Raw genomic sequence first — 20,060 nt, forward strand, 5'->3', positions numbered from 1 at the left:
TGCTAAGCACATCACATCTATTGAACATAAATTCAGATATCTAATACCTGCTAATGACCTGCAACTCTGAATCTCTGTTCTTGTTCTTGTCTGGAACAGAATTCACTGTCTTATGAACCAATTACTTTTGGTGTTCATGGTGAGCACAAGGAATACATATAAATTAGAGTGTTCCATTCCCTGCCCTTAATACTTTTATCAACTTTCAAACTGTAAAAATCAATCCCTATCATCCCATCAATTAGGATTGTTAGCGTTTGGATGTATAACCATCCAGGCTATAGTCTGTTAATACATATGTCTTTTCCTACAAAAAATATTATGCTGTTCATACCCACTTGAAACCTCAAGTATTATGTTACCACCCCTTTCTGATGGATTACATATTTAAATAATCACAGGTAGTGGAAGCTGTTTTCTTTGCTAGAGCATAAACTTCCATAAGCAAAAGAATAGGTGGGTCAACTCTGATCAAGTGTCAGTGAAGTAACACAATCACAGGCCTTAGTGTAGCCAGAGGATTTGAGACTTAGAAGTAACCATGTTGATCACCAATGCTTTACCTCTTGCCTGAAACAATTGTCCAATAGAGTTACTCAGCCCCTTGCAGTGACCTGCTGATTATACTGTGCCCAAATCTGCCTTCCTGTAACTTCTAGCCAACACTCCTAGGACTGTATGCTGGAGACTCACACAGCATATTTAATACCTGTTCCAGTATTTGAAGTCAGCTGTTGCATGCCTGCTCCTGTACCTCTGTCTTTTCTTCATGACAATTCTCAGATCCTTTGGACCTAAGTTTCATGTATGGGGAACCATACTGTTTGCTGATGTGCTCAAATTTGCTCATTATCAGATCTCTGGATCCTGATTCTGTCATCCAACACATTTGCTCTCTTTTCAGTATTGCCACTTGCAAATTTGAGAAAGATGTTGTAAATCCATGATAGATTCAGCAACCTCTGCATTTGTGCACTAATCCACTAAGTCCCATTTCAAAGAGTCTAAAGGAAGCATGAATATTGTCAGGTGAGCTGGGGTAGACAATAATTTCCATTTTTCAGTTTCATCTGGTAACCATTCTTTACATTAATGTATTGATTCCAGTCTGGGCAGTGTAAGTGCTAAACTGAGTGGGAGCAGATGAGAAGTACATGGCAAGAGATGAAAGACTTGTAGTTGCTAAGCGAATACTCATATAGATACAAGATGAGAAAAACATTTGCCCATCTAGAGTAGTTTTACCCTGGATTTTTAAATATATAATATAGGGGTACTCTTCTAGTCACTAGATTCACTTTTTTCTAATAAGCCCACTATAAGCATTGAAATCTAGGGTCCTGAATCAATTTATTGCAAATCTGGAGGAGTGATGTCATCAAGATGGTGACATAGTTCATTCCTGACTTCAGTTTCCCTCACAAGAAGACCAACTAACAACTATCCATAGGCAAGACACCATTGTGAAAATCCCAGGACTTGGGGCTGAGGCTGAGGCCTCACCGGGATCATAGAGACCAAGGACTATATTAAAAAGGTAAGAAGAGCAGTGACACCATGATTGCATTGCCCCTCCCCCAGGATGGTTAAGCGCTGCACTTAGAAGTACCCCCTCGGCTTACGGTTTCTCCACTGGGAAGACGAGAGCTTCCCTAGTGTTGTCGGGACACTTCCTAGGAGGCCCACTTGGGTCTCACTTCACAGGGATCACTGGGGAAATCTTCAGGTCTTGACCACCAGACAACAGATAGAGACAGAAGGGGGAGCAGGACTTACAACAGCTAGTGCTCAGATCTAGGCAGACAACATTCCTGTTTGCAGTGGTGCCTGAACAGAGATCTTAGCAGTTAGTTTTGCCTGTGTGCAAAAGCTGAACTGGTGGCCATATCTGGCCAAGGAACTTGGTTGGCAGTTTTGCCTAATTTCGGTCTCTGGCCAATGAGCCATATGTGCTGTTGAGCCCCTTCTATGGCTTTTCCTGGGTAGGAAAGCAAATTCACAGGCCCAGACAGCAAATTCACAGATCCACCGAACCACTGAGTATATCCTCTAGTCCCATAGAGAAGGACACCTGGACAGAGAACCTGGACAGCAGTGGAGCCAATCCCACAGCCCTGCTTAGGCAGGGAGTCAAGCTGGCAACCTCACCCAATTGTCAAATATAAATTGTTAAATTAAATATAGCCTTTGGACTCACATAACCAAGGAGTGTGAACAGTGACCCTGGGTGGTTTTGGATCACAGCTTTTGGTACTGCCTAGCTACAGAGCCATGTCTACAGCCCTGTCCTGCAGCAGAATCCAGCCTATGGCCCTGCCTGATTGTTGAACACAGCCTATAGCCTTGAACAGGCAGCAAGCCCAGCCAGCAACCTTGCTCAACAGTGGAGCACAGCCAGAAGTTCTGTCTAACCATGAAGACCTGCCTGTGGCTATTCCTACGCATAGTTCAGCCAGTGACACCATCTGGCTGGAGAGCATGACTGGATAAACAGACCTCACCTGACCGGGAATGATTGTGGAATCTAGTCTGCAGTCCTTCCCAATTGCAGAGTCCAACCCCATGGCACCACCCTGTCAGGCAGCACAGCCTGTGAGTTCACCTAAACAGAGGTAATTTCAAAGCCCAGCTAGTGGCCCCGTGTAGCTGCAGAACATAGCCAGAAGCCCCATCTTACCAGGAAGCCTGTCCAGTGGAATTACTTATATGTGGAACCCAGCCAGTGTCATCCTCCTGGCCTCAGAGCATGGGCAGTGGCCTCACCCAACGAGAGACCCTGATAGCAAAGCCCTCCTGCTTATGGATGCTGTTGTTTGTAATCCCTCCCATGAGCTTCCCTGGTGTAATTTTAAACCACTTCCCATACACTGGGGCAGGGAGAGACTGAAGAAAAAGGCAGGCCACTCCGGGTTAGTAGGTGGGAGTTTTAATAAGCAAAGGGAACTTACATATGGAGTTTGCCCTGGGTGTCAGTAAGAAATGGATCTCTACACCTGCCAGCCAAATCTTAAAAGTTTGTAAAGAAGCCCTAACTAGGTTCAGGCACATATATCATGTGGGTATTCTCAACATCACATCACAATCTCAAGATATGTCTTTGGAGTGGACTCTGAGAGTGGGAAAGATAAGTAGAACCCACAGTCCAAAGACAGGGGAGGAGGTGAGTTGCCTCCGAATGCCTGGGTCTGGCTTATGGGTCAATTGGTTGTTATATCTTTTTTATGACATTCTCCAACTGATACTACCAGCTGACCCATCCAGTACCCCAAGCTGAGCTGACTGGTGAAGGTCTTTTCCTGGCAAAGTGAACCCGTAAAGTCTGGAAGAGGAGATAGTTTACCCAATTGTGCAGATACGAATGTAACAAATTAAGAATCACAGAGAATTGTGTATCTGTACTACCACGAAAAGAAACTAATAACAATTCAATAACTCACCCTAAAGAAACAGAACTATGAATCGTCTGAAAAGAATTCAGAATAATCATTTTAAAAAAGTTTAGTGACCTACAAGAACACACACACAGACAAAATAACATAAGAAAAACAATGCATTGGGATGCATGGGTGGCTCAGTTAAGCGTCTGCCTCCTGAATGTGGCACAGGTCATGATCTCAGGGTCATGAGATTGAGTCCCTTGTTGGGTTCCATGCTGAGCCAAATGGACCTAAAAGACATATATAGAACATTCCATCCAACAGCTGCAGAATACACATTCTTCTCAAGTGCACATGGAATATTTTCTAGATTAGATCATATGTTAGGTCACAAAACAAGTCTCAACAAATTCAAAAAGAAAGAAATTATGTAACTTTTGCAATCACAATGGCATGAAACTAGAAATCTAGAACAGAAGTAAACCTGTAGAATTCACAAATACATGGAAATTAAACTTTACATTACTGAACAACCAATGGATCAAAAAAATTAAAAAATAAAAAACTGTTTTAAGACAAATGAAAATGGAAACACAACATACCAAAGCATACAGGATACAGCCGAAGCAGTTCTAAGAGGAAAGTTGATAAAGATAAAGGCATACATCAAGAAGAAAGAATAGTCTCAAATAAACAACCTAACTTTGCATCTCAAGGGACTAGCACATTAAAAGGATCATACACCATGATCAAGGGGATTCATTCCTGGGATGTAAGGATGGTTCATCATATGCAAATCAATAATCTAATGAATCACATCAATAGAATGAAAGATAAAAATAACATAATCATTGCAATAGATGCACAAGAAAGCATCAGACAAAATTCAACATCTATTCATGATAAAATCTCTCAGCAAATTGGGTATAGAGAAAGTACTTCATAATAAAGGCCATTTGTGACAAGCCCACAAAGCATTATATTCAATGGTGAAAGTTTGAAAGATTTTCCTCTACGGTCAAGAATAAGACAAGGCGTCCACTCTCACCACTTCTATTCAACATAGAACAAGAAGTCCTAACCAGAGAAGTCAGGCAAGAAAAAGAAAGACATCCAAATTGGAAAGAAAGTAGTAAAGCTGTCCCTGTTTACAAATGACATGATCTTCTACATAGAAACCCCTAAAAAATCCACCAAAAAACCTGTTAAAACTGATCAACAAATTCAGTAGTTTTAGGATACAAAATCAACATGGAAAAGTGAGTTATGTTTCTACACACTAACAGTAAAATACCTGAAAAATAAACAAAATAATCCCATTTACAATAGCATCAAAAACAATAAAATACTTAAGAATGAATTTAACCAAGACAGTGAAAGATTCATACATTTAATACTTTAGTACATTGATGAAAGAAATTGAAGATACAAATAAATAGAAAGATATCCTATGTTCATGGATTGTATGCATTATTATTCTTAAAATGCCCATACTACCTAAAGCCATCTACAGATTCAATTCATTTTGTGTCAATATTCCAATACCATTTTTCATAGAAATAGAAAAAAAGTCCTAAAATTTGTATGGAACCATAAAACACCCCAAATAGCCAAAGCAATCCTGAGAAAGAAGAACAAATCTGGAAACATCACACTTCCTGATTTCAAACTATATTACAAAGCTATGTAATCCAAACAGTTAGTATTGACATAAATATAGACACATAGACCAGTGGAACAGAATGATATCCAAGAAATAAATCTACGTATATGTCAACTAATATTTGACAAGGGAACCAAGAATACTAAACAGGGAATAGTCTCTTCAATAAATAGTGTTGGGAAATTTTATAATTCCAGGTAAATGAGTAAAATTTTACCCATATCATATACTACTCACAGATATAACTTGAAATGAATTAAACCTTAAATGTAAAATCTGAAACCATAAAACTGCTAGAATTAAAATATAAGAAAAAGCTTCTTTTTATTGGCCTTGGCAATAATTTCATGGATATGCTCCCAAGGCACAAGCAGTAAAAGCAAAACTGAACAAGGACACATCAAACTAAAAAACTTCTGGACAACAAAAGAAATAATCAATAAAATGAAATGAATCTACAAAATTGGAAAAAAGTATGTGCAAAGTACATATCTGATAAGGGGTTAATATCCAAAATATATAGAGAGCTCATACAACTCAATAGCATAAAAGCAAATAATCTGATTAAAAATGGGCAAAAGGGGGCGCCTGGGTGGCTCAGTCATGAAACGTCTGCCTTTGGCTCAGGGCATGATCCCGGCGATCTGGGATCGAGCCCCACATTGGGCTCCTCCGCTGGAAGCCGGCTTCTTCCTCTCCCACTCCCCCTACTTGTGTTCCCTCTCTCGCTGGCTGTCTCTCTCTCTGTCAAATAAATAAATAAAATCTTTAAAAAATAAAAATAAAAAATAAAAACGGGCAAAGGAGCTGAATTGACATTTTTCCAAAGAAGATATTTGAATGGTTAAAAAGTACATAAAAAAGTGAACATCACCAATTATTAGGGAAATGCAATCACCTCACTCCTGTTAAAATGGCTATTATCAAAAAGACAAGTTGTGATGAGCACTGAGTGTTATACACAGCTAATGAATTGTTGAACACTACATCAAAAACTAATGATATACTATATATAGGCCAACTGAACATAAAAAAAAAAGACAAGAGGTAACAAGCCCTGTGGAGGATGTGGGGAAAAGGGAACCCATTGTTCACATTGGTGGGAATGTAAACTGATATAGCTACTATGGAAAACAGCATGGAGGTTTCCCCCCAAATTAAAAGTGGTACAAACATATGATCCAGCAATTCCATTCCTGGGTATATATCCAGAGGAATAAATCACAATTTCAAGGAGCTACCTGCATCCTCATGTTTATTGCAACATTATTTACAATGGCCAAGACATGGAAACAACCTAAGTGTCTGTTGACAGATGAATGGATAAAGAAAATTTTATTGTATATATTGTACACACATACACATAGAATACACATATATAATAGAGTATTCTTTTGTTATAAAAAAAGAAGGAAATCCTGCAATTTGGGACAACAAAGACAAACCTCAAGGGCATTATGCTAAGTGAAATAAGTCACAGAGAAAGGCAAATAATGTATGATCTCTCTTATATGTGGAATCTAAAAAAAACCAAACTCATAGAAATAGAGCATATTGGTGGTTGCCAGGGCCCAGGGGTAGGCAGTATGTGGGGGAAATGGTGGTCAGAGAATACAAACTTTCATTTATAAAATGAATGAGTTCTGAGGATGTAATATGCAGTATGGTGACTCTAGTTAACAATACTGTATTGTATATTTGAAAGTTGCTGAGAATGCAGATGTTAAAAGTTCTCACCATAAAAAAATGTAAGTATGTGAGGTGTTAATGTGTTAACTAACCTTGTTGTGGTAATTATTTCACCACATACAGATATGTCAAATGATTGTGTTGTAAACCTTAAACTTATACAACGTGATATGTCAATTATAGCTCAATAAACCTGGAAAAATGGAAAAAAAACAACATCACTAAGTTCTCACTGAAGCAGTTACTTTTATGGGAAAGGAAAATGATGACTTAATGGCAGCGCCTAGAGCAGTACTAGAGCATGCTGCATGGTGGAGCTGCACTTGGCATGTGAAGAAACAGACTCAGAGGAAATGAAACATTTTTTGGTCACACAGGAGAAGGTACCACTTAGAAAAGAAGGTAACTTAGGACAACATACAGAACTTTATTCAGGTGTTTGGTAATTATTTGTGAGTAGGTACAGTGGACTTTTAAAGTGTGGTCCTTGAGTCATGAGGCTGAGGATCACCCTTAGTGATTAGTGAGTATTCCTGGGCCCTGCCCACAGAGATTCAGATTCAGTTAGGCCAAGAGATGTTCTTATGTCATAGTCTTGAAAAGTAAGGGTGTATCTATGACTGCTTCTCTCTATTAATGGTGTGTGACTTAGTGTCTTATTTCCAACATCTGTCTTCTGGGTCTCTTTTATGTATGATCTTTGTTTCCTGGATATGGGTAAATATTATTGATGTCTCTAGAGGAGTGATGTCTTGATGGAGTAATTAGTCTGTAGGACTTTTACTTGAAATCATTTGTTCTCCAAGTGTGGTATCTGAGTCAGCAGCATCAGCTTCACCAAGGAACTTAGAAATACAAATTCCAGGCCCCATCTTAGACCTACTAAGTTATAACATGGGGGAGTGGCCTAGTACTCTGTTTTAACATGCCTCCCAGATGATTCTGATGCATAAACAAGTTTAAGAATCACTGCTTTAGGAAAGATGGTTCACCAAAGAAAATGCTTTTGAAACTGGGCTAGGACAGACACTTGGGAAAGGATAAAGCATTTCTCCAATTCAGCTAGCATTTGTCAAGAGCCTGTTAAGTCTAAGGATCTGCATTGGGAATATGGGAGACAAGGAAGAGAGAATTCTGTCCTCCAGGGACTTACAGGTTCATAGAAGGAATAAGGTAAGAATGCAAATGAGTGACTTTGTGACTAAAAGTGTGTGAAGATCTTAAGAGAGTTAAAAAGAGGGGGAGCCATATCTTGGAGTGCGTATTCAGCTTTTACGGGTCCTTGTGCTACAAGATTTTCCTGCTTCTTCAAGATGTACTGACCTCGAATGATCCATGGACAGAGTATCATTGTTGGAGGTGGGAAAAAAAGTTAAAAATAATAAACTCTATTTAGTGAGTCATAGAAGGGAAGATGTATATTGCACATGCTTCAACCATCACAGGTTTCTATATAGTAGGTTTTGAATTCAGGTGTATTTTCACAAAGGTTGGACCTGAATTGTAAGAGGACAAGCAGTTAGTAAACAGAAATAGTGGAGGCAGGAATTGATGTGGGAGAGAATAGAAAGGAGCTGCTTTATTTATTATTTATTATTTATTTATTTATTTATTTATTTATTTATTTATATTATTATTATTTTTACCACATGAATAAAAAATGTGAATATTTCTTCCTTTCATCTCTTGCTTTCATGGGGCTGGAGGATGATATAGTTCTGTCTTCTGAATCAAGTGCTGAGCTTTTCCACCTGCTTCAGAGCCCCATGTTTCCCAATCTAAAGTTGGTTTTCTTAGAAGACAGCTGCCCATTGATGTAAATGGTTTTTCTTGACTCTTGGCTGTTCCAGTGACTAGAACCTAATTCACTCTAATTCAGTAGTCATCTTGTTGCACACATGACAGTTTAAGTTTAGTTTACTCTGATCCTAGAGACAGCATTGGAGCAACAATTGGAACCCAGAGTCTCTTGCCCTCAGCCTCAGCTCAGACTGTATCTGTGCATAGTACATTTGACAGATTGCAGCTCAGCTCTTCTACTTCTGTAGTTAACCTTTGTAATCTATAGCTACTGCCACAGGATAAATGGTTGTCTCCTCATCCACATCCTTTGCAAAGGTAGCTGAATTACTCAGATGGTGGTTTTATACATTTATCCCATTAGTGTACACAGAGAGACATGGCCTTAGCTACCAAGAATATAAAAGGGCAAAATGTCTTACAGAAATAATATATGCTGGAAAAATATGCTGGAAGTCAATCAAGAGAGAAAAGTCAGTCAAACAATTTCATTCCTGCTCCACCTTTGCAAAAGATCAAAAATCTCAATTAGTGTCATGACTTAAAATCCTTATGAAATGGCACAGGTACATGAGTTTTATAAATATCTTAAAATTTAATTAATGCACATTCATACCTAAAAAGAATATCTTGCTGCTGGACTCTTTTTCTTTTAATTCAATTAGCCAAAATATAGTACATCAGTAGTTTCAGATGTAATGTTCAATAACTCATCAGTTGAGAATAACGCCCAGTGCTCACCACATCACATGCCCTCCTTAAAGCCCATCACCCAATTACCCCATCCTCCCACCCAGCTCCCCTCCAGCAATTCTCAGTTAATTTTCCTACAGTTGAGTCTCTCATGGTTTTTCTCCCTCTGATTTCCTCTCATTCAGTTTTCCCTCCCTTCCCCAATGATCCTATGTGCTGTTTCTTATATTCCATATATGAGTGAAGCCATATGTTAATTGTCTTTCTCTGATTGACTTATTTCACTCAGCATAATACCCTCCAATTCCATCCATGTCAATGTAAATGGTAAGTATTCGTCCATTCTGATGGCTGAGTAATATTCCATTGTACATATATATACCACATCTTATTTATCCATTCATCTGTCAATGGACATCTCAGCTCTTCCCACAGTTTGGCTATTGTGGACATTGATGCTATGAACATTGGGGTGCAGGTGCCCCTTCAGATCAGTACATTTGTATATTTGGAGTAAATACTTAGTAGTGCAATTGCTGGATCATAGGGTAGCTCTATTGTTAACTTCTTGAGGAACCTCCATACTGTTTTCCAGAGTGGCTGTACCAGCTTGCATTCCCACCAACAGTGTTAGAGGGTTCCTCTTTCTCCGCATCCTCCCCAACATGTGTTGTTTCCTGAGTTTTTAATTTTAGCTATTCTGACTGGTGTGACGTGGTATCTCATTGTGGTTTTGATTTGTATTTCCCTGATGGCTAGTGATGTGGAGCATTTTTTCATGTGTCTGTTGGCCATTTGTATGTCTTCTTTGGAGAAATGTCTGTTCATTTCTTCTGCCCATTTCTTGACTGGATTATTTGCTTTATGAGTGTTGAGTTTGAGAAGTTCTTTATAGGTCTTGGATAGTAGCCCTCTTTCTGGTATGTCATTTGCAAATATCTTCTACCATTCCATAGGTTGACTTTTAATTTTGTTGACTGTTTCCTTTGCTGTGCAGAAGCTTTTAATCTGGATGAAGTCCCAATAGTTCATTTTTGCTTTTGTTTCCCTTGCTTTTGGAGATGTGTCTAGCAAGAAGGTGCTGCAGCCGAGGTCACAGAAGTTGCTGCCTGTGTTCTCTTGTAGAATTTTGATATATTCCTGTCTCACATTTAGGTCTTTCATCCATTTTGAGTCTATTTTTGTATATGGTGTAAGAAAATGGTCCAGTTTCATTATTGTACATATGGCTGTCCAATTTTCCCAACACCATTTGTTGAAGAGACTCTCTTTTTTCCATCGGATATTCTTTCTTGATTTGTCAAAGAATAGTTGTCCATAAAGTTGAGTGTCCATTTCTGGGTTCTCTATTCTGTTCCATTGATCTATGTGTCTGTTTTTGTGCCAGTACCATACTGTCTTGATGATTACAGCTTTATAACAGAGCTTGAAGTCTGGCATTGTGATGCCACCGGTGTTGGTTTTCTTTTTCAACATTCCTCTGGATATTTGGGGTCTTTTCTGGTTCCAAAAAAATTTTAGGATTATTTGTTCCAGCTCTGTGAAGAATGTTGATGGTATTTTGATAGGGATTGCATTGAATGTGTAGATTGCTCTGGGTAACATAGATATTTTAACAATATTTATTCTTCCAACTCATGAGCATTGAACATTTTTCCATTTTTTTCTGACTTTTCAATTTCCTTCATAAGTGTTCAATAGTTTTTAGAGTACAGATCCTTTACCTCTTTGGTTAGGTTTATTCCTAGGTATCTTATGGGTTTTGGTACAATTGTAAATGGGATCGATTCCTTAATTTCTCTTTCTTCTGTCTCATTGTTGGTGTATAGAAATGCAACTGATTTCTGTGCATTGATTTTGTATCCTGCCACATTGCTGAATTGCTGTATGAGTTCTAGCAATTTTGGGGTGGAGGCTTTTGGGTTTTCCACGTGGAGTATCATGTCATCTGCAAAGAGTGAGAGTTTGACTTCTTCTTTGCCAATTTCAGTGACTTATTTCTTTTTGTTGTCTGATTGCTGAGTCTAGGACTTCCAGTATATGTTGAAGAACAGTGGTGAGTGTGGGCATCCCTGTCATGTGCCTGATCTTAGGGGAAAAGGTGTCAGTTTTTCCCCACTGAGAACGGTATTCTCTGGACTTTCCTCAGATGCCTTTTATGATATTGAGATATGTTCCCTCTATCCTTACACCGTGGAGAGTTTTAATCAAGAAAGGATGCTATACTTTGTCAAATGCTTTTTCTGCATCAATTGAGAGGATCTTATGGTTCTTGTCCTTTCCTTTATTAATGTGATATATCACACTGATTGATTTGGGAATGTTGAACCACCCTTGCAGGCCGGGAATACTTGGTCATAGTGAATAATACTTTTTATGTGCTTTTGGATCTTATTGGCTAGCATCTTGGTAAGAATTTTGGCATCCATGTTCATCGGGGATATTGGTCTGTAATTCTTTTTGGTGGGGTCTTTGTCTGGTTTTGAGGTCAAGGTAATGATGGCCTCATAGAAAGAGTTTGGAAGTTTTCTTTCCATTTCTGTTTTTTTGAAACAGCTTCAGAAAAATAGGTATTAGTTCTTCTTTAAATGTTTGGTAGAATTGCCCCCTCAGAAGCCATCCAGCCCTGGACTCTTGTTTACTTTTGTTCTTTCCTTCCCACTCAAAGATTTCCCTTTAATATTTCTTGCAGGGCTTGTTTAGTAGTCACAAACTCCTTTAGTTTCCATTTGTCCTGGAAGCTTTTTATATCTCCTTTCATTCTGAATGACAGCCTTGCTGGGTCAAGCATTCTTGGCTGCATGTTTTTCTCATTTACTTCCCTGACTATATCATGCCAGCCCTTTCTCACCTGCCAGGTCTGTGGATAGGTCTGCTCCCAGTCTAATGTTTCTACCATTGTGTGTTAAGGAGTTCTTGTCTCAAGCTGCTTTCAGTATTTTCTCTTTATCTCTGAAATTTGCAAGCTTCACTATTATATGTCAGGGTGTTGATCTATTTTTATTGATTTTGAGGGGGGTTCTCTCTACCTCCTGGCCTTGAATGCCTATTTCCTTCCCCAGATTCGGGAAGTGCTCAGCTATGATTTGCTCAAATATACCTTCTGTCCCTCTCTCTCTTTCTTCTTCTTCTGTAACCCCAATAATTCTAATATTGTTTCACTTTATGGTATCACTGATTTCTCAGAGCCTCCCCTCATGGTCCCTTAGTTGTTTTTGTCTCTTTTCCTCAGCTTCCTTCCTTTCCATCATCTTGCCTTCTGTGTCACTTACTCTCTCTTCTGCCTCATTTACCCTAGTTGTTAGAGCATCTAATTTAGACTGCATCTCAATTAGAACATTTTAATTTCGGCCTGATTAGATTTCTTCACTAAGAGATTCTCTAGTGTCTTTTATGCTTTTTTCAAGCCCAGCTGGTAATTTTATATTCATTATCCTGAATTCCAGCTCTGACATTTTACTTATGTCCATATCAATTAGATCTGTGGCAGAGAGTATTACCTCTGGTTCTTTCCTTTGTTGTGAATTCCTCCTTCTAGTCATTTTTCCCAGAGAAGAATGGATGAACCAGAGAACAAAATCAAAAATATCAACCACGACCCAAGCAAAATACACACTAGACAAATGTGAAGAGGTCAGAAACCAAAAAAGAAAAGAAGAAGAAAAAAAGAGGGGAGGTTATTCCCCTGATGTTCCAGCTGGTCTTCGGGGGGATGGGCCTGCTGCATTGATCTTCAGGTGTCTTTGCCTGGGTGGAATTGCACCACCCCTTGCCCGGGGGCCGGGCTCAGTGTAAGCTGCTTTGGGTTGTTCTATGTGGCTTTTGTTCCCTGCCACTTTAGAGGATGAAAATAAAAATGGGCGCGCCCCAATCTCCAGCCCTGGAGCTGAAAGATCATGGCCCCCTCTCTTCAGTAAACCCTCAGGGAAAAGCAGTCTTCACTTTTGTGTGCACCAAACTCTGCAGACTCCTGTGGTGTGCACTGGCACCAACCTTGTCTGGAGAGGGAGGAGGGTCACTGCAGGCGTGCTGCTTACAGAGCTCCTGCATGGAGAGCAGTCGCCAGTTTGTGTGCACACCCCCACTGCTCCTGGGGCAAGGTGGAGGGTCGCCACATTTCTGCCCTTTGCAGGGCCCTCGCATGGAGGGTGGTGGCCCCATAGTGCCGAGGTTGAGGTTTATGGCAAACCGAGCTGAGAGCCCACTCCCGGGCTTGCTGACCAGAGCGGGTTTCCCCATTCCAATACTTGGGAACTTTGCCAGCTCAGGCACCCCCCTTCTTTTTATGACCCTGGGGATCCTGAGACCACTTTGTCCCACCTAAGATTCTGCCCTGGCTCACCACCTGAGCACCTTTTGGTCAGGGATGTGTCTCACTGGAGCAGAGTTACAAAAGTCCTGATTTTTTGCTCTAGGGCTGTATCACTTCCTGAAAGCTTGCTTACTGAGGCTCCTTTCACCCCACCATTTATCTTCTAATATAACCCCTTAAATTCACTTCTCTGCACCTCCCACCTTTCAAAAAGTGGTCGTTTTTTCTATTTGTGAAATTCCAGCAACTCTTTTCTTGCATCTCAGGTTGACTTCATAGGTGTTCGGAATGATTTGATTGGTATCTAGCTAAATTCAAGGTACCATATGAAACGAGGTCCCCTACTCTTCTGTCATCTTGCCTCCCTCCTGCCCTTGGACTCTTAAACACTTTGAAATATATTTGATTATTGGCTTTCCAACTTCACATATGTATAATCTTAGGCAAATGATGATCTTTTGTGTTTCAGTTTCTTCCTCCATAAAAATGAAGATAATAATACTATTTACTTTGCAGGAATGTCATGAAAGATAATTGACATTATTTCCTAAAATGTGTATAGTAGAGTGCCTGACATCGTTATCTTTTAGTCAATGGTGACTCTTATTAGTTTAGCAATGCCTTGTTTGAACAACACCAACTGAAACAGGAGTGTAATCTATAACGGTGTTAGGGAAAGGGAGTGTAATAAACTGGCAAGATTAGAGGTAGTGTAAGTTCTGGTTCATTATATTTTCTGTTTAATAGGTTTCACATGGAGCTCCAATGTTTAAGAAATTGTCCTTTTCAGTAATAATTATAATTAAGCCCTCAACTTTACTATTTTATTGAATATTTTGTTCTTCCCAGTAATATCAAATGGCAAGGAAACATCTCTAAATAGAGGCAGGAAAGAATGCTAACATAACTATTTGGTAACTAATTAGAGGCAAAAGCATTGATTGATGGGATCACCAGTTCCTCTGGTGTATAACTAGATATTCTACATGTGGGAACAACATTCAGGTTTCTGCAACAATGTTTAAATGTAGAGAACTAATGTGGGTCATCAAGTAATGGCTGTTTTATTCCAACATGAAATCTTTTTCCACTCTCTGCTTTCCATCCTTCCCCCCCACAGTATATTGGATGCAGTTATGAAACATGGAATGGGTTTGCATATGCTTGAGACAGCTATTGAAATAAAGAATTGAACACAGGAAGTGTTGAACTTGTTAACTACTGCTTGAACAAACTTTTCCAGTGATTGCACAAGAATACACCTTTGCAGGGAGGTTGGCTTGAGGTTTTAGCTTTTATACCTCTGAGCTGCTCATAAAGCCTTTGAAGAAAAGATCAGGCTATGGAAAGGCTTGCTGTAAAGGTGGGATCACCTCAGACTGCCTGGGTATCCATTCATTGAAGACAACATCACCAGTCTAACAGAATATGACAGAGGCAGTGTTCAAGTGCTTGGGCTATAGACTCAGACCGACATAGATTTGAATCCATGATTTTCCATGTATTAGCAGTGTCATCTTTGGATAGGTTACTTAGTTTCTCTGTGTCTTCTCCTACCTCATCTAAAAATGAGGCTAAAAAGAGTCTATACCACAAAAGGTTATTGGGAGAATTCGGTTGAGTTAAGCAGACCATGGAGGAAACACGTGTTCCCATTCTCATGGGCTTAATACAGAGACAGGCAGCTTTTTAGAGAGATACGAAAGAAAAATGCATTGCAGAGGAGGGGGCTTTATAGAACAGGTCTGGGAAAAGATTCATGCAGACCAGTAATGCAATGAAGCCCCCAAGCAATATGTAGAGCTAGTTACATCTCTACATTAATTTGGTACTGTAGGCAGCAACCTGTTCAAAGTGCCTTTAGTAGAAGCCACAGGAAGCTTCTAGCAGTCTGATTATTCCTTGTCTTCTAATTGGTTCATGCCAGATAGGAAGACTACCCAATTACATTTAACGTGGTATGGTTTATTGGCCCGCTTTGTTGCATTGCATTTTATCTAGTTAGATATTGAGTTTACTCAATACTTCATTTGAATGCAAGGCCTATAGTGAAAATGCCTTTAAAAGCTTGAAGGAGTAGAAGAAAAATACATGCCACTGAGACAGGTGCATCCTGAGATCAGTATTTTATAAAAGGCCAGGTATATAATGATATAATGGTATCTTTCAGTGCATCTCAGAAAAGTCTCCCCAGTTGGCTCATTACAAAGGCTTTTGACTGTCATCTTCAAAGCTGTCTAGGGTCCAAACAGCTGAAGTACAGGGAGCTGGCCAACCACATTGTATCTGAGTGCAAAAAGTCCACCACCAAGAACAGCAGCTGCAAGTGAGCTGTATTCAGAAGGATCTGATCATCAGAAACTAAAGCTATTTTTGGAGTCACCTAAGTTTTCATAATAAGAACTGTAGCCCAGTAGAGGTTTTTTTTAAGATTATTTATTTATTTATTTATTTATTTGACAGGGAGATAGCCAGCAAGAGAGGGAACACAGCAGGGGAGTGGGAGAGGAAGAAGCAGGCTCCCAGTGGAGGAGCCTGATGTGGGACTTGATCCCGGAACGCCAGGATCATGCCCTGAGCCTAAGGCAGACGCTTAACGATTGCACTAGCCAGGCGCCCCAGAGATTTTTTTTTTTAAGAGATTTTATTTATTTATTTGGCAGAGAGAGAGAGCAGCAGCAGGCAGAGGGAAAGGGAGAAGCAGGTTCCCCGCTGAGCAGAGAGCCTGAGGTGGGGCTCAATTCCGGGATCTGGGATCATGACCTGAACCGAAGGCGGACACTTAACTGACTGAGCCACTCAGGTGCCCCCCAGTAGAGTTTTATCTACCTCATTTTTTGAACTTGTGATGGCCTGCTGATTTTTAAAATATCTGTTTTTACATGAACTAAGTATTATCAACTTTAATGTATCTGTAGTGCAATTTGCTCAAAAGGAAATAGTGAGTTTGTTCCCTAATTGATTTGCTAAATAATAAGTTACTAAATGGTCAGTTCTGAGATCTTTCTAGGTTAGCTTTTCGAAGGATCTGAAAGGTGTAAATTATATAATAAATGTATTTACCTTTTTTATTTATTTTTATTTTTTAAAGAATTTTTATTTATTTGACAGAGACAGAGAAAGAGCATAAGCACAGGGAACAGCAGAGGCAGAGGGAGAAGCAGGCTCCCTACTGAGCAGGGATCGCGACATGGGGCTTGATCCCAGGACCCTAGGATCACAACCCGAGCGGAAGGCAGACACCTAATGACTGAGCCACCCAGGCGCCCCTGTATTTACCTTTTTTAATCTCATTCTCCACAAGGTGGGAATTTTCATAGATATATTATATATGATACGTCTAGGGATTTAGTGCAAAGCAGACATAGGAATTTCTATTAGGACAGATATGAAAAAGATTTTTAAGTACATAAAAATTGCTCATTTCATCATATTTTTCATTTATCAATTTATGTTTACATGATATAATTGGTATTTATGGTACTATTTAAAAGAATTAACAAAAACATTTTTAAAATTTAGCTTTAACAATTAATAAAATAAATATTGGCAGATGTAACCCATATAAAGGCTCTTTTGTATTCCCTTTACTTTTTTTTTTTAATGAATCCAGAAAAGAGCCAAGCTTTCCTCCAACCAGGTTTATTGAACACAATAAAATTCTATGTACAAAGTGACCTGGACCTGCTGCTTCAAAACATGATCCTTTCTTACTAATAATTTGATGAGTCAGTCCATTGAGTAACAAAAAGCAGCGTACTCTAAAATTAATAGAAAAATGTCCAATGCACACTAAATAAATGGCTTAACTACTGGAACTTTAATAATTCTGCAAGATAATTAACATAGGCAGGATAAGTCCCCTATGATAGGCTGCTGGAGAACAGATATGAGATGTCAAAAGGCCATTTTGTGCACTGCCACTGTGATATTGTCATGTTTCTGGATCATAATATTCCCATTATCTGATTCTAGACACACCCTAGGAATATCAGTGGGATCTGAGGTTAGCTTAGCAGATTGTTGGGCTAGAACAAATATCACTCCAGCATATTCATCGGACAGGGTCCCACAGCAGCCTAGATTAGATCCTTGGAATCTGTGCACAGGATTCCAACAATGGATGGATTCTTCATTGTGTCTTCCAAATGCTGCTCCAAGTTTGCCTCTATCCTGTCCACCATCCACCTGCCTCTCTCCTTACTTTTTAAATTTGTAATGCCACAAGGCCAAATAATGAGATAAAACTTTAGCAGACCACAATTCTTATTATGAAAATGTAGGCATTTCTGAAAAGAGCCTTTGATATTGAATATGAGGATCCTAGAAAAATAACTGATGGAAATGACTATTTAGTAAAGCAGCTAAATGAGATATTGTTGAAAAAATCCACTATTTTCCTTTGAAAAAATTGCACTACAAATATATTATGGTAAAATTGATAATACTTAGTTCATGATAAAAATGTTTTAAGAATGAGCAGAATGGCATAAATTTAAAAAAGGAAATAGATTAAACTTCAGCAGACTACAGTTCATTCATTACCCTTTGGCAGTCCCATGACACGATGAAGTGGGAGTTAAGTTGGGTTTAAATGAAGGAAGATGCAGCCTTCCCATGTCCCTGGGAGGAAGATTAGCAAGGAAATTTTAGGGTTAGACAACAGAGGGGATAATATTGGAAAGATATTCTCCTCAGACCTCTTGCCCCTCCTTCAATTCCCTTACTACCTCATGCCTTTTCTATGCTTCCAGCCTGGGGTTCACATTTTATTTCTACTCCAGATCCATGGTTATTAATGGCTAATATTTTATGATGAAAAGCAAAAATGTTTTCAGTTTAAAAGTGTTATTTCTAGACTTTCTTTCACTGAGTCAAGGGACTGGGATGGAGAGGCCTCTCCTGGACAGAGTGGCTACAGTAAAGAAGGGTGTATACTGGGCTTGTGAAAGGTGGCCAGCCAGCTGAAAGGATGAATAGTCATTTCTGTCTGATTAGGTAGGGCTTGTGCAGGAATAGTTTCCTGAGGAGCCAATGCTGCCAAGAGGGCAGAGTCCTTAAAATAGTTTCATCATTCTCCCCTCTGTCACCTTCTGATCTCTGCTGAAACTTAGCCCCACCGTACCATAATTTTCTACTTGGGTTCCTCAACTTTGAATGAGAGAGCAATTTCCTCCCTCTGGGCTTCAGTTTTCTCACCTGTAAAATGAGGAACTTCCAAGATGTCTCCTGGTTCTCAGATTCTGGAAATCTCCATCTCAGTCATGCCAGTTTCTCCCCCAAGCTACCAGTGGTCAAAGTTGGCCTAGAAACTGGCTAAGTGGGTGGTAACCTCTGAAGTGGGCTTTGAACACTTGGGGAAAGCATTGTCCCCTCATACCTCAAATACCTTTCATGTTATCTTGGAATCTGAAGTTTCACCATTAGTGATGTTTCTTTGGGACCTAAAGAGTCTTCTATTTTTCTCAGGAGTCATTTGCAATAATATGCAGGGTGTGATTGAAAACACCTTTAGCAATGAATTATAACGATCCTTTACTTTTACGTTTCTCTTTGAAATATTCAAATGGTTTTCAGATGTGCTGCTCTATATCATTTGGGGTGTGTGTAGCACAACTATGGAATTTGTTTATGGTTGATAGATAAGACCCTGGAGCATGTGACAAAAGGTAAGAATCTGGGCCCAGGTGATCTCACAGGACCTACTTGCATTTTAAAAAAAGGAACCTCCTGGGGTTAAGAATAATTAGGAGGAAACACCTCCATGGTGTCAGCAATTTTGAGCCCTGGGATACCAAACTGGGGAAGAAATTTGGGGTGGGTGAAAATGAGAATGCCGCTCTCCCCCCCCCCGCTTTTTTTTACATGAGAAATAGTTTTATTTTTTAAATTAATTTATTTACTTTTTAAAATTCAAGTACAATTAACATGTGGTCTTATATTAGTTTCAGGTGTACAATATAATGGTTCAAAAATTCTATGCATTACTCAGCACTCATCACAATAAGTGTATTCTTAATCTCCTTCACCTATTTCATCCATTCCCCCACCTACCTCTCCCCTGGCAACCACATTTGTTCTCTGTATTTAAAAGTGTGGTTTTATGTTTGTTTGTTTTTCTTTGTTCATTTCTTTTGGTTCTTAAATTCCACAAAAGAGTGAAATCCTATATTTGTGTTTCTCTGACTTATTTCAATTAGCTCTAGCTCCATCCATGTCATTGCAAATGGCAAGATTGCATTCTTTTTATGGCTGAGTAATATTCCATATATCACATCTTCTTTATCTATTCATCAGTCAATGGACACTGGGATGCTTCCATATTTGAGCTATTGTAAATAATGCGGGTATAAACATAGGGGTGGATGTATCCCTTTGAATTAGTGTTCTTGTATTCTTTGGATGAATGCATAATAGTGCAATTGCTGGATTGCAGGGTAGTTCTATTTTTAAATTTTAAATATACCATGTTGATTGTGCAGCCCAGGAATAAATCCCACTTGATCATGGTGAATAATCCTTTTAA

General features: G+C 39.2%; 1 pseudogene; it reads right to left on the bottom strand.

The window, feature by feature from the left end:
* Positions 1–17,431: 17,431 nt before the first annotated feature.
* On the bottom strand, positions 17,432–17,718 carry LOC123787062 (ragulator complex protein LAMTOR5 pseudogene; annotated as a pseudogene).
* Between the last annotated feature and the right edge of the window lie 2,342 nt (positions 17,719–20,060).

Source organism: Ursus americanus, chromosome X, assembly GCF_024610735.1.
Source record: "Ursus americanus isolate L20-20 chromosome X, mUrsAme1.1.p, whole genome shotgun sequence".
NCBI classification, from domain to species: Eukaryota; Metazoa; Chordata; class Mammalia; order Carnivora; family Ursidae; genus Ursus; species Ursus americanus.